This window comes from Geotrypetes seraphini, chromosome 3 (genome assembly GCF_902459505.1).
Source record: "Geotrypetes seraphini chromosome 3, aGeoSer1.1, whole genome shotgun sequence".
Classification (NCBI taxonomy): Eukaryota; Metazoa; Chordata; class Amphibia; order Gymnophiona; family Dermophiidae; genus Geotrypetes; species Geotrypetes seraphini.
In genome coordinates this window covers 94,183,957-94,197,525 of record NC_047086.1, presented here as the reverse complement: position 1 = coordinate 94,197,525, position 13,569 = coordinate 94,183,957, and positions in this window count along the sequence as shown.

Sequence of the window (13,569 nt, the reverse complement as noted above, 5' to 3'; positions counted from 1 at the left end):
CCCGGAAGATTTCTCTCCAAAGTCAGAGTTCACGTCAGAGAGAGGCTTGTGGGTCAGCCATGTGTAGGGTATCTGTCTCATCGTCTTGTGCCCTGCCTTCCAACCCTCCATTAGCCATTGCGGGGAGTGCTGCAGTGCTGGGGACCAATGTTTCCTCTAAGGATTGATGAGGTGTGTGAAAAATATGCATGAGCGACAAGTTACATACTCCACAAATTTATGAGCAGGCGCGAAGGACAAGTGCCCGTGAGATTGTGGGAGGGTTAAATACTCAGAAGAATAACAATTTACTTAAAGTTTTTGCTTCGTCAGCTTTCTGGTATCTTTACATACAGTGGTGTACCTAGCATATGAACACCCGGGGCCCATCATTTTTTGGCACCCCCCCCCCCCATCTGTTCGAAAAACATGATTTTTAGTAACAAGCCACACGTCACACATGAGTACTTAGAAAAAGGCAGCATCTTACATATTGCAGTGAGCAGTACATCAATACACCCATTGTAAAACTAAACAAGCCAGACCAGCACAGATCAATCCTACACCGTCAATCCTAACAGAAAACCATGTCTTTCGAACACACAGAACACAGAAAACACCTTCGCCTAGTATGGAATATGTCATCACAAACTAACCCCTCCCCCTTTTACAAAACTTTAGTGTGAATTTTAGCTCTGACGCTCATAGAATTCTGAGCATCAGAGCTGCTACCACCAAGGCTGGCGCTAAAATACGCTCCACAGTTTTGTAAAAGAGGGGATAAAATAGAAATACACAGCTTCAACTCTCTAGCTCAGGGGTGCCCAAACTTTTTGGGCTTGCGAGCTACTTTAAAATGACCAAGTCAAAATGATCTACCAACAATAAAATTAAAAAAAAACAAAGCACACTATATGCTGAGAAAATGTTAATTATCATTCCTATTCTGGGTTTTTTTCAAAGAGGTCAAGGCAGATGACTCTATGCATTGTCACCTCAGTAACAACCATACAAAAATAGACAAATATACTCCCCTTCTTTTTTATTAAACCACAATAGCAGTTTTTAGTGCAGGGAACTGCGCTAAATGCCCAGCGCTGCTCTCGACGCTCATAGGCTCCTTGCGCTAAAAAACACTATTGTGATTTAGTAAAAGGGGGCCATAGTGCAAAATATAGACAGCATATATAAATTCAGACCCATTTTGATCACTAAATTTAAAATAAAATCATTTTTCCTACCTTGTCTGGTGATTTCATGAGTCTCTGGTTGCACTTTCATCTTTAAACTGTGCATCCAATCTTTCTTCCCTTCTTTCAGCCTGTATGCTTCCTCTCCTCTAGACCTCATTCTCTCCCCTAACTTTTTCTTCCTCTCTCCCTGCCCTTTCTTTCTTTTTTCTCTCTTGATGCCCCCTTTCTTTTTTCTGTTTCCCTTCTGTCTCCCTGCCTACCCTCTTTCTTTCTTTCTTTCTTTCTTCCTACCCTCCACAAACCCACTGCTGCCAACATCAGGGGAAACAGGCCCCAAAACCACCGCCGCGGCTGCCCCAAGCTCTCTCTGCTTCCCAACATTGGGCCGACCAGCATTCCCCCGACGTCAATTCTGCCATCGGAGAGGAAGTTCCGCCCAGCCAGGCAGCGATTGGCTGGCCCGAACTTCCTCTCCGACGGCAGCCTTAGGGGGGGTGCACAGCCGGCCAGATCTGGACCTGGCCGGCTGTGCACCCCTCCTAAGGCTGCACGTGGGGCGGACCGCCCCCCCCCCTGCTCCCCCCTTGGTACGCCACTGAAGGTGTGGCAGCGGCTCTTCTCACGAATCCACACCTGTGTTGGAAGTCCGATGCAGTCGGAGATCTTGAGAGGAGCCGCCACTGCATCTTTCAACTTAAAATACACCAAGGCGAGCAGGGCAGACCGCCGCCACCGCTTCCTCTCACCTCCGCCCGCCCTCGATTGAGTGACACGAGAAAACGTATGAGTGATGCCACTGAAAATAGTGAGCGATCGCTCATGCGCTCAGCTTAGAGGGAACATTGCTGGGGACTGAGGAGCAATTGAAGCAGGAGCACTTGAAAGAGGAGCAGGAGAAGAGGAAAAAGGAGCAGTTAAAAAAGTAAGTAAGGAGAGGCCAGACGAGCCTCAGGGCCAGCCTTAGACGTTACTGTGATCCGGCGAGTGTACAGAGGCACCAGCGAGGGGAGGGGAGGGAGCGGGAAATGAGAGAGAATCCAGAGACAGGGGCGTGATGCTGGACCGCAGAGGTGGTAGCAGATTTAACTCTTGCAGTTTTGTATAGATTATCAAAATAAGAAACTATCTCTTTATGCCTTTTTCGGTGAAAGTATAGTTCTGAATTCTCTGCTTGAAAGACCTGTAGGGTTTTGAGTTTAATATATTGTGGGCAGACGTTACCTAACTCAATATCAAAACAGGGGATTAAAGCCTGGCTTTAATTCTCTGAAGCTTTAATAACATCAAACTGCGTAGGCTTTTAAAAGGCAAAAGTTTCCATTGATTTTCTTCAGGTATTAAAACATGATGGGAAGGGAAGGGAAGGCTTCTCTTCAGCCCTCTGCTGATTGTCTTTTCATGTAGGATAGAAACCCTCACTACCAAAAATATTGGCCATGTTCTAACATATTTAAATGTGTCTAGATTCTCCCTTCACCTGAATATGAGCAAAGCATAGCTTAAACTATGACTTTTATGGCAAAGTGTTCTGACCATGGTGAACCGAGGATTGCTGCTTGCACTTCTAGCTCTTCACCTAATCTGTACACAAGGTTTCGCTCTCTATGATACCGTCTGTTCATGTGTTGATCTAAAGGAAAATCTAGTCCATCTACAAGCCATAAAAAGTATAAAGATTCTGCCTTCTAGTAATGCCTGTGAAGAGACAGAAATTATCGTCCAGCAGAAAAATGGAATCAAGTCAAGTTCAAGTTTCAAGTTTATTGGGATTTGTTATCTACGTAATATCATATATTTCAATGCGTATAACAATTGTTTTTTAAAATAACAGTTAAAAAATTGGGGAGGACAAAACAAGATAATATAAACAAATTTTCACATTCAATTACAAACTGGTACAAAAGGTAAAGGGGGTGAACTACAATTTTTAAGGAAGGAAAAAGAAACATTTAAGGAAAAACACATATGGTGGGATCACATAACCAGAATATAAAGTAAAATAAAGAATATTTTGGCGACTTACTCATAAAACTCATTAAAAACTAGGATTTAGATAATGTTTTCTATGCTTTGAAAGCGTCATTGTCCAATATTGTCTGAATCTCAAAAAAGAGAAAATATAGAAGATTCTTTATAAGTTCTCAAAAGAAACCTTTCATCAATGAGACCTCCATAAAAACTCATCTAGGTGTCAAGCTCTGGATGATAAACTAATGTTGCAGTTGCTGCATTTTTAATTCTGTATTTGGAAATTAGCTTTTTCCAATACCAGAGATTTAACTCATCTACTGAGTTGCATTTTGCTGTTTAATGAATTCTCAGATTTATTCTCTGTGTTTTGCGATTATCTAATGTTACATTGCTGACCTTCAGAATGTTCTACATAAATACATTCTCTGTTGGAAAAACAATTGGCTGTAGTTTTGGTAATCTAAATGACAACTAAAATACCCAAGCAATATCATATTTCTTGCTCCAGTGTTTCCTGGATTGTTCCAACCTCTTGCTGGTCTTCGAACAATAATAGATGCATTACAAGATGTCATCAATTCTCCCAATTTGGGAGTTTTCAGCTCACTTAAGGACACACCTAGCTCTTGATCACTGGTTAGCAATTCCAGGTCACAATACCTCTAAACTGACCTAAGGAGGGTTGGAGAAAGGACAAGAGGCAAGGACAGATCTTGAGGGAAGAGGGGAAAGGTTGAAGTAGTTAGAGTGGCTGGAAGGAGAAGAGGGGAGAAACAAGAGGCACAGATGAATATGCATAAGATGCAGAATAAATATATATGAGACAGTAACCAAAATCTGCAGGTAGGCAATTCATGAAATCAAATCTATTAGAGAATCATAAGAAATAAACAGGTTTTCAGAGTAAAAAAAAAATAAAAATTAAGTAAGGCCAGGCCAGGGCACAAATGCTGAAAGGCAGTGAGGGGAAGGGGGCACGAACTCAGACATAGGAAGGAAGGAGGGAGAGAGGGAGGGAATAGGAAGGGACAATTGTTAGGCTGGAGTGAAAAAAGAAAGAAAGAAATATTGGATGCACAGTCAGAAGGAAGTGCAACCAGAGACTCAAGAAATCACCAGACAACAAAGATAGGAAAAATAATTTTATTTTCAATTTAGTGATCAAAATGTGTCAGTTTTGAGAATTTATATCTGCTGTCTATATTGTGCACTATATTTGTCTATTTTTCTAAAGTTGTTACTGAGGTGACATTAAAGTCATCTGCCTTAACATCTTTGAAAAATAAAACAATTGTAAATGATAATTAACATTTTCTCTGCATACAGTGTGCTTTGTGTTTTTTAAAAAAATTATGGTTACCATTATGAATTAATAAGATATTCTGTGTACATGAAAAATGAATGGAAGAAATTGGGGGTGGGGTTAGGGTGGGATGGGGTGGGGTTAGGGTGGGATGGGGGCAGGCCTACAATTAGTAGATGTCCTAAACAAACTAGGAGAGTGGGCGATGAGATGGCAGATGAAGTTTAATGTAGAGAAATGTAAAGTCTTGCATATAGGAAGAAGAAACCCGAAGTACAGCTATACGATGGGAGGGCTGGTAATGGGTGAAAGTACCCTAAAAAAGGACTTGGGGGTAATAGTGGACAGGACAATGAAGCCGTCAGCACAGTACGCAGCAGCCTCTAAAAAAGGTGAATAGAATGCTAGGTATTATCAAGAAAGGTATTACAACCAGAACGAAAGGAGTTATCTTGCCATTGTATCAGGCGATGGTGCGCCTGCATCTGGAGTACTGCGTCCAATATTGGTCGCTGTACCTTAAGAAGGATATGGCGATACTCGAGAGGGTCCAGAAAAGAGCGACACAATTGATAAAAGGTATGGAAAACCTTTCATATGCTGAAAGATTAGAGAAACCGGGGCTCTTTTCCCTGGAAAAGCAGAGACTTAGAGGGAACATGATAGAGACTTACAAGATCATGAAGGGCATAGAGAAAGTGGAGAGGGACAGATTCTTCAAACTTTCAAAAACTACAAGAACGAGATGGTATTTGGAAAAACTAAGAAGGGACGGATTCAGAACCAATGCTAGGAAGTTCTCCTTCACCCAGAGGGTGGTGGACACCTGGAATACGCTTCCAGAGGGTGTGATAGGACAGAGTACGGTATTGGGGTTCAAGAAGGGATTAGATAATTTCCTGAAGGAAAAGGGGATAGGGGATTACAATACGGATCTTGGATTTGATGGGCCGCCACGTAAGTGGACTTCCGGGCATGAGGGACCTCTGGTCTGACCCAGCAGACGTACTGCTTATGTTCTTATGTATCTGTACAGGTGGAGGGGCAAAATTTAAAAAAACGCCTAAGTCCCCTTTTGGCCTAAGTCCCTAAACGTTCAACCCAGAAGCAGGGAAAGTGTCCATAACCAAAACATACGTCCATGTTTTGATTATGGCCTTCCTCTGCCTAAACGCCCAATCTCCACTACGTCTAAAAGTAACCTCACAGCACGTCTATACTTTTTAACCATAATGAAAAAAAAATACAAAACGTCCAACAGAAGGGCTTTTAGGCGAAGGAGGATCCAGTCCTTCGCCTAAAAGCTGGATTCTGTAACCGGTGTCTGTCAAAAACAACACCGGTTACAGAATCCTCCCCCCCCAACAACGATCCAGGCAGGAGGGTGCCCAAGCCCTCCTGCCATGTCAAACCACGACCCCCCCCCCTCCCGACGATATCGGGGCAAGAGGGAGTCCAAGCCCTCTTGCCCCGTTGAAGCCGCGACCCCACCGATAACATCGGGGCAAGAAGGAGCCCAAGCCCTCTTGCCCCAGGCACCCGTGGCACCCCCCACTCGTTCGGGCCAGGAGGGAGCCCAAGCCCTCCTGGCCCAGGCGATCCCCCTACCCCCACCCCCACTACAGTATGGGCAGGAGGGATCCCAGGCCCTCCTGCCCTCAACGCAACCCCTCCTCCCCAACGTCCGCCCCCCAAGAACCCCCGATTGCCCCCCCCAGCTGACCTGCGACCCCCTGGCCGACCCCACCCACCCCTTCCCCGTACCTATTTTAGGTTGGCCGGACAGACGGGTGCCAAACCCGTCCATCCGGCATGCAGCTCAACGAAGAATGGGGCTGGATTGGCCCAGGGGCACCAAAGCCCCGCCTCCTGGTGGGGCCTAAGGCGCCTGGGCCAATCAGAATAGGCCCAGGAGCCTTAGGCCCCTCCTGTGGGTGGGGCCTTAGGCACATGGCCCGGGTGGGGCCTTAGGCACATGGCCCGGGTGGGCCCATGTGCCTAAGGCCCTGCCCACAGGAGGGGCCTAAGGCTCCTGGGCCCATTCTGATTGGCCCAGGCACCTTAGGCCCCACCAGGAGGCGGGGCTTTGGGACGGATGGGCCAATCCGGCCTCATTCCGTTGTTGGCTGCCTGCCGGACAGGCGGGTTTGGCTCCCGTCTGTCCGGCCAACTAAACCAAAGGTACGGGGAAGGGGGGTGGGGGTGTCGTGGGGGTCGGCCAGGGGGGGTTGTGGATCGGCTGGGGGGGGCGGTCGGAGGTTCTTGGGGGAGGGCGGTCGTTGGGGGGAGGGGGGTTTGCATCGAGGGCAGGAGGGCCTGGGATCCCTCCTGCCCGTAATGTAGTGCGGGGTGGGGGTAGGGGGTTGCCGTGGCCAGGAGTGCTTGGGCTCCCTCCTGGCCCGATATTGTCGTGGAGTTGGGGAGTCGGCGGGGCAAGAAGGCTTGGGCTCCCTCTTGCCCCGATCGTGTCGGGGGTGCCGCGGTTGGCTGGGGCAAGAGGGCTTGAGCTCCCTCTTGCCCCAATGTTGTGTGTGTGTGGGGGGGAGTGATGCATCGCGGCAGGAGAGATGCCTCATCTCCCCTACCGTGATGCCATCACTCCTCTACCCGAACTGCCGCCATTACTATTTTGATGCCCTCGATATGTTTATCAGAATCACAAAAGTAAAATAAAACAGTTTTTTGATCATATGTCACTTAGCTTTCAACTGTGTCAGCAGGTCCCGACATGGACCATGTTTCGAAATTCTTTCTCAAGGGACCCAGAGGGTGATGTAAACTGCTCAAAATGCCCTCTGTGTCCCTTGAAAAAGAATTTCGAAACATTGTCCATGTCGGGACCTGCTGACACAGTTGAAAGCTAAGTGGGAACTTCTTTCTCTCTTTTGCCATTGAAAATTAATTGAGCATTTGAACAGTATGTTCTTTTTCAAGCTCTTTTTCAAAATAAGTCATACACAGTGATGGGGTGGTGGGTTTGGCTATAGGAGCTAACACTCTTGGTCAAATTTCACAATTCTGAGTGTATGTGAACACTTTACTTACTTTATAAGCCAGACATATATTTTGCTTATCTGTATACTGAGAAGTCTTATCCAGTTATACAGTATTACTTTGATTTCTTTCCCCTTTAAGCTACGATAACACACACCCTCTATTATATTCAGTGTCACTCAGTTTATTAGATATCTGTGTGAAACCCTGTCAAAGCCTTTGCTAAAATCTAAATGCACCACATCTAGTGCATTTCCTGTATCCAATTCTCTGGTCATCCAGTCAAAGAAATTGATTAAATTTGTCTGACAAGACCTACCTCTAGTGAATCTACAGTATGTTGCCTTCGGTCCTGTGATCCACTGGATTCCAGAAACTTCACCATTCTCTGTTTTAAAAGTTTTTCTATTAATTTGCTTACCACAGAAATCAGATTTAATGACCTGTAATTCCTTACTTCTTAATTACTTCCACTTTTGGGAAGAGAGACCACATTGACCCTTCTTCCTCTGGTATCTCTCCTGACTCTACATGTAGAGAAGATTGAAAAGATCAGTCAGCACCCTTGGATGTACACCATCTGGCCTTATCAATTTGTCTACCTTTAATTTAGCTTGCTCCTCACGAACAGAATCCTCTGCAAGTCAATCAGGGTCTACCACTATTTAATCCCTATTCATATTTTTCTTCTGCGGTTCCACTCCCAGTGCTTTAGCCATGAACACAGAACAAAAATGTTTTCAGCTTCTACATATTTCTTCCGTTCACTTTTGAGTCTCACAATGTCACTTTTGCACTTCTTACTATCACTGATATATCTAAAAAATGTCTTGTCTCCCCATTTTACCGTGTCAACTATTTTTTCGGCCATTTGCATCTTTGCTTTCCTGACTACATGACCAGCCTCTCTTAACTTTTCCAGATATTTTAACCGGTCTTCCTCTTTCTGTGATCTTTTGTAGTTTATGAAAGCTAACCTCTTATTCCTTACCAAAGCAGCCTTCTTTTCCTCTTACTTTTACTTACTTGCCTCACAAAAAGATCTGTCACCTCCTACAAAAATTCCTTTCAGTTTGCCACTGCATTTCTATTCCTTCCAGATGTTCCCATCCAGATAATTCCTTGACTTAATCCCCGATCTGAACAAAGTTCATTTTTTAAAAGTCTAGAACCTTTACTTTTGAATGAGCCCTCTCTATACCCGCCTCAATATTAAACTGTACCATGCAGTGATCACTGGATAGAAACATAGAAATATGATGGCAGATAAAGGCCAAATGGCCCATCTAGTCTGCTCATCCGAAGTAACCATTATCTCTTTCTATCTCTCTCACTGTAACATCAGAAATACTTTCCCCGTTTGGAAGCACTAAGTCCAGTATGACCCCTATCCTGCATGGGTTCCATTACCAACTGCTGAAACAGTTCTTCTTGTAGAGAATCTAGGATCTCCCTACTTCTAGAAGACCCCACAATAGGGATACCCCAATCAACATCCAGCATGTTAAAATCATCTATTAGTATAACTTCCCCTTTTTTAGATATATTCTGAATGTCTACTATTAAATCTCTGTCCACTTCTTCCATCTGTGAAGGAGATCTGTATATCACACCAATGTAAATATATTTACCATTCCCTCTTACCAAATTGATCCACAGTGCCTCTTCCTTATCCTACAGATCCTGCAATTATGTGGCTTTAAAATGATCTTTAACATATAATGCTACTCTCCCTCCTTTTCTTCCAACACTGTCTTTCCTGAACAGATTATAGCCCAATATAACTACATCCTAGTCATGGTTCTCCATGAACCATGTCTCTGTGATCACCACTGTATACAACTTGTCTTCTTCCATCACAGCTTCTAGATCCAGAATCTTGTTTCCCATACTTTAACATTAGTATATACTGCTTTCCAGACATTGTCCCCTTTTCCCATCCGTGTAGAGGTATTAAGTGATTTACTTACCTGAGAGCTTATACTCACCCAGGAGTTTTGATCACCATGCCCCATCACTTCTAGTTTAAAGCCCTCTTCAATAGATTATATAGCCTGCCACCAAAGATACTTCTTTCCTTTTTTAATAGATAGATGTATACCATCCCTCTCAGCAGCCCTTGGAAAATCATCCCATGGTCCAGTAAGCCAAAACGTTCTGTGCATTTGACACCTTCACCTTCTCTCCCAGAGCCACAAAGTTACTTTTGATATGTTTGCAGGGGTACCTGGCAGTATCATTAGTGCTAATGTGGATGAGCAGTATCTGATAATAGTCATCAGGCTTGATGAGCCTTGGCAATATTTCCATAACATCTTGGATTTTGGCACAAGGCAGACAACATACCACCCAGGACATCATGTCTGATCTGCATATGGATGCTTATGTACCCCACAGAAGGGAATCACCAACCACCACTACCTTACAACTCCTAGTGGTCATGGATCCAGCAATTTTTGGGATTTCATACATTGGCCCTTCCTCTCCCCGGGATGCTCTCATCTCCTTTACTTCCAGGGCAGCATACTGGTTCTTTAGTTCAAGGGTGGGTGGAGTCACAGTACCAAATTTGCAGGTCTATAAAATGATGTATGACGGGTAAGCATGAATCAATTGTTTATTCTTTGAAAAAGTACTAAGTTTAAGGGACATTAAATGAAGTTACATGGTAATACTTTTAAAATGAATATGAGGAAATATTTTTTCACTCAACAAATAGTTAAGCTTTGGAACTTGTTACCAGAGGATGTAGTGACAGTGGCTAGCATGTCTGGGTTTAAAAAATGTTTGGACAAGTTCCTGGAAGATAAGTCCATGGAGGGGCATAATCGAAAGGGACGTCTGAGTCCGTTTACGTCCATCTCGCAAGTCATCCAAAGTTAAAAAGAGCCTAAGACACATTTTCGAAAGAGAAGTCCATTTTTTTTTACTTTCAAAAAATCGTCTAATTATATGTCCTGCCGATCTGATCGTCCAAGCCACTAAATCGTCCATTTTTATATCACATTTCCATCCAACTTTCCGTCCAAGTCCAAAACGCCTAGAACAAGCCCTGTTGGATGTGGGAGGGGTCTGCAAAGTGATGGACTGAACACCCAGACATGCCACCTAAATAGTGGGGTACCTTACAGGGCACTGCTGTGAACTTCACAAAAAGGTGCCATGGCTTCTCCTCACTACAGCTCCCTTACAGGTGATGGTGAGCCTCCCAAACCACCTCCAGAATCCATTAGACCCACTTATCTACCACCCCAATAGCCCTTATAGCTGCAGGAGTCACTTATATGCCAGTCAAAAAGGGTTTTGGAGGTTTATAGAGGAGTACACATGTTTAAGTATCAATACAGTGATTACAGGGGCTTATGGGCATGGGTCCTCCTCTCTATGGGTCCCTAACCCACCCCCAAGACGACTTAAGCTGCCTCTGGGCTGGACGACTAGGCTTTCCTATGCCCGGCGGCCAGGTGATGATGGTCTGGAGGCTGAAATTGAAAGTTGTGAATAAAATTTTTATGGGGATGGGGGGATGGTGATCACTGGGGTAATGTGTGGGGGTCTGTGTTATGTGTTTGTAGTGCTTATCTGGTGAGTTTAGGTGGGTTTTTGTGACTTAGACCATGTTTTACATGGTCTAAGTCACAATGTCCAAGTTCCGTCGATCCTGGGCTGTATAACTTTCGGTTATACATGCTGTACGACTAAGTCTAAGCCAGCCCACGTCCCGTCCAACTCCCGCCCTCGACACGCCTCCTGAAACAGCCCGTTTAGCTTTGGACATTGAGCAGCACTATGAAGGCCTAGGTCATTTAGAAATACGTCCAAAACCCGTTTTTATTTTCAGCGCTTGGACGTTTTTGAGAAATGTTCGTCCAAGTGCCGATTTAGGCCGGTTTTGGACGTTTTTCTTTTTTGATTATGTTTGATTAGTCTGTTATTGTGATAGAAATGGAGAATGCCACTGCTGTCCCCCATATTGGTAGCATGACATTTTGTTTCTATTTGGGCTCCTGCCAGGTACTTATGACCTGGATTTGACACTGCTGGAAGTAGGATACTGGGCTTGCTGGACCATTGGTCTGCTCCAGTATAGCTAGTATTATGTACTTATGCTATGCAATTGCATTTGATAATGGGTTTTTCTTCTTGCCTTTGCGATTGATATTGTTTGTATATCACTGTTGGTTCAAAAGATTATAAAAGTATTGCCCAGCCATGCAACCTACTAGAATTCCACTTCTAAATTTACTTTTGTTTTATGAGCAATTCTAGAAAAGAATTCAATCGTGTTTGGGTTAAATTAGCTAACCTGCGTATAGCCATATAACTCTCTTACATGCTTTTCACCTTTCCTATAATCTCACTTTTAAATCTGAATTATTCAGAGCTATGATGCAGAACTGGTTAAGAGACAGAAGTTTGCAATTTTCCCTCAGTGACATTCTAACCAAACAGCATCTTCTTTTCCTTCATAGGACACTGGGTTGCGACCTTGGGTGTCAGCAGTTTGATCAGATCATTAAATTTGAATTATTAAATCTTCCTTCTGCAAAAACTTTCAGGTAAATGTTTAAAGGCAAGACTTATTTTTCATTCAAGAAATTTGGAATATGCAGTAGGGAAAACATTAACTGCCTCTTTTACAAAGCCGCGCAGCAACGGCCCCGAAGCCCTTTAAATCTCTATGGGCTTCGGGGCCATTAGCGCAGCGCAGCCACTAGCGCGGCTTTGCATAAAAGGCCGTAAATGTGGTGATATCAAACTTGTACTGTGAATTTTTGCTAATCCTGTGTTTAATAGCAATAGTAATCATAATGATAATTAAAGGGAAAAACACCAGCAGTTATTTTTTTTCAAATGATAGAAAATCATGAATGTAAATGTTTGTAATTATCTCCCCCTTTTTATAAAACTGCAAAAGCAGCTTTTAGTGCCGGCCGGCACGCTGAATACTATCGGCCTCTTTTACAAAACCGCGCTAGCGGCTGTGCTGCGCTAACGGCCCCGAAGCCCATAGAGATTTAAAGAGCTTTGGGGATATTGCCACGTGGCAGCCGCTAGCGCAGCTTTGTAAAAGAGGCCGTATGTGCTGCTCCAGCTCTTATAGAGTTCCCATGAGCATCACAGCAGCGCACACAGCAATCAGCATGCCAGCTGGCGCTAAAAAACGCTTTTGCAGTTTTGTAAAAATGGGGGGGGGGAGGGGAGGGATATATTTGTATACAACTGATGTGAAGCCCTATTTCAGAAAGGAAGTAAAAAGACAAGTTCAGACATCGGGGTTGGGATATGGAGAATTCCCATTGTATTTTACAAAGGTTTTGCTTATTTCTTCAATAGGCAAAACCTTTGTAAAATACAGTGGGAATTCCCCATATTCTCCTTGTTGTGGAATGGGCTCAAGGATGTGCAGGACTGCAGGTTCATATTTCTCCATGTCCCTCGGCACCACAATTTTACAAAACTGAAAGTGGGGGGGAAAAGTGCATCCTAAGGCCATGCTGTTCCCAGTAGCATCCTTTTCCTTCACACGCTAATCCTCCCTGAACAGAAGCAGCTCCCCCAGTTCCTCATCATGATACCTTTTCAGACATCATTTCTGCTTGATAGTGACCCTGGGCATTATTTGGTTTTATATCCCATCCTCCACAAAGAGCTCAGAACAAGTTGCAAATTAACATTCACAGTGTTACAATAATACATTATATAGGGTTACAGTTAACACTCATAGGGTTACCATTCATGACTTTGCGATCAGGGTGTGGAGTTTGAGGAATATATCTAATGGTATAATCTAACATATATATTCCATAGGGATTGAATTGGTTTAGCATAGACAGGACAGATAATTTGGCTATCAATTATTCCTTCAATCATCTATTCCCCCAGAGGTGCCTTCCAATCATTCACATCAAAAGCAAAAGAAAAAAGCTTTCGTAACCTACAAACAATCACAACGACCGGAAGCTAAATAAATCTATCTGGTGAAATCTAGAAAAGTTAAAACAACAGTCAGAGAGGCTAAACTCCGGATGGAAGAAAATATAGCTAGGCAGGTTAAGAAAGGGGAGAAATCCTTTTTTAAATACATTAGCGACAGGAAGAAGAACACAAGCGGTATTGGGCACCTAA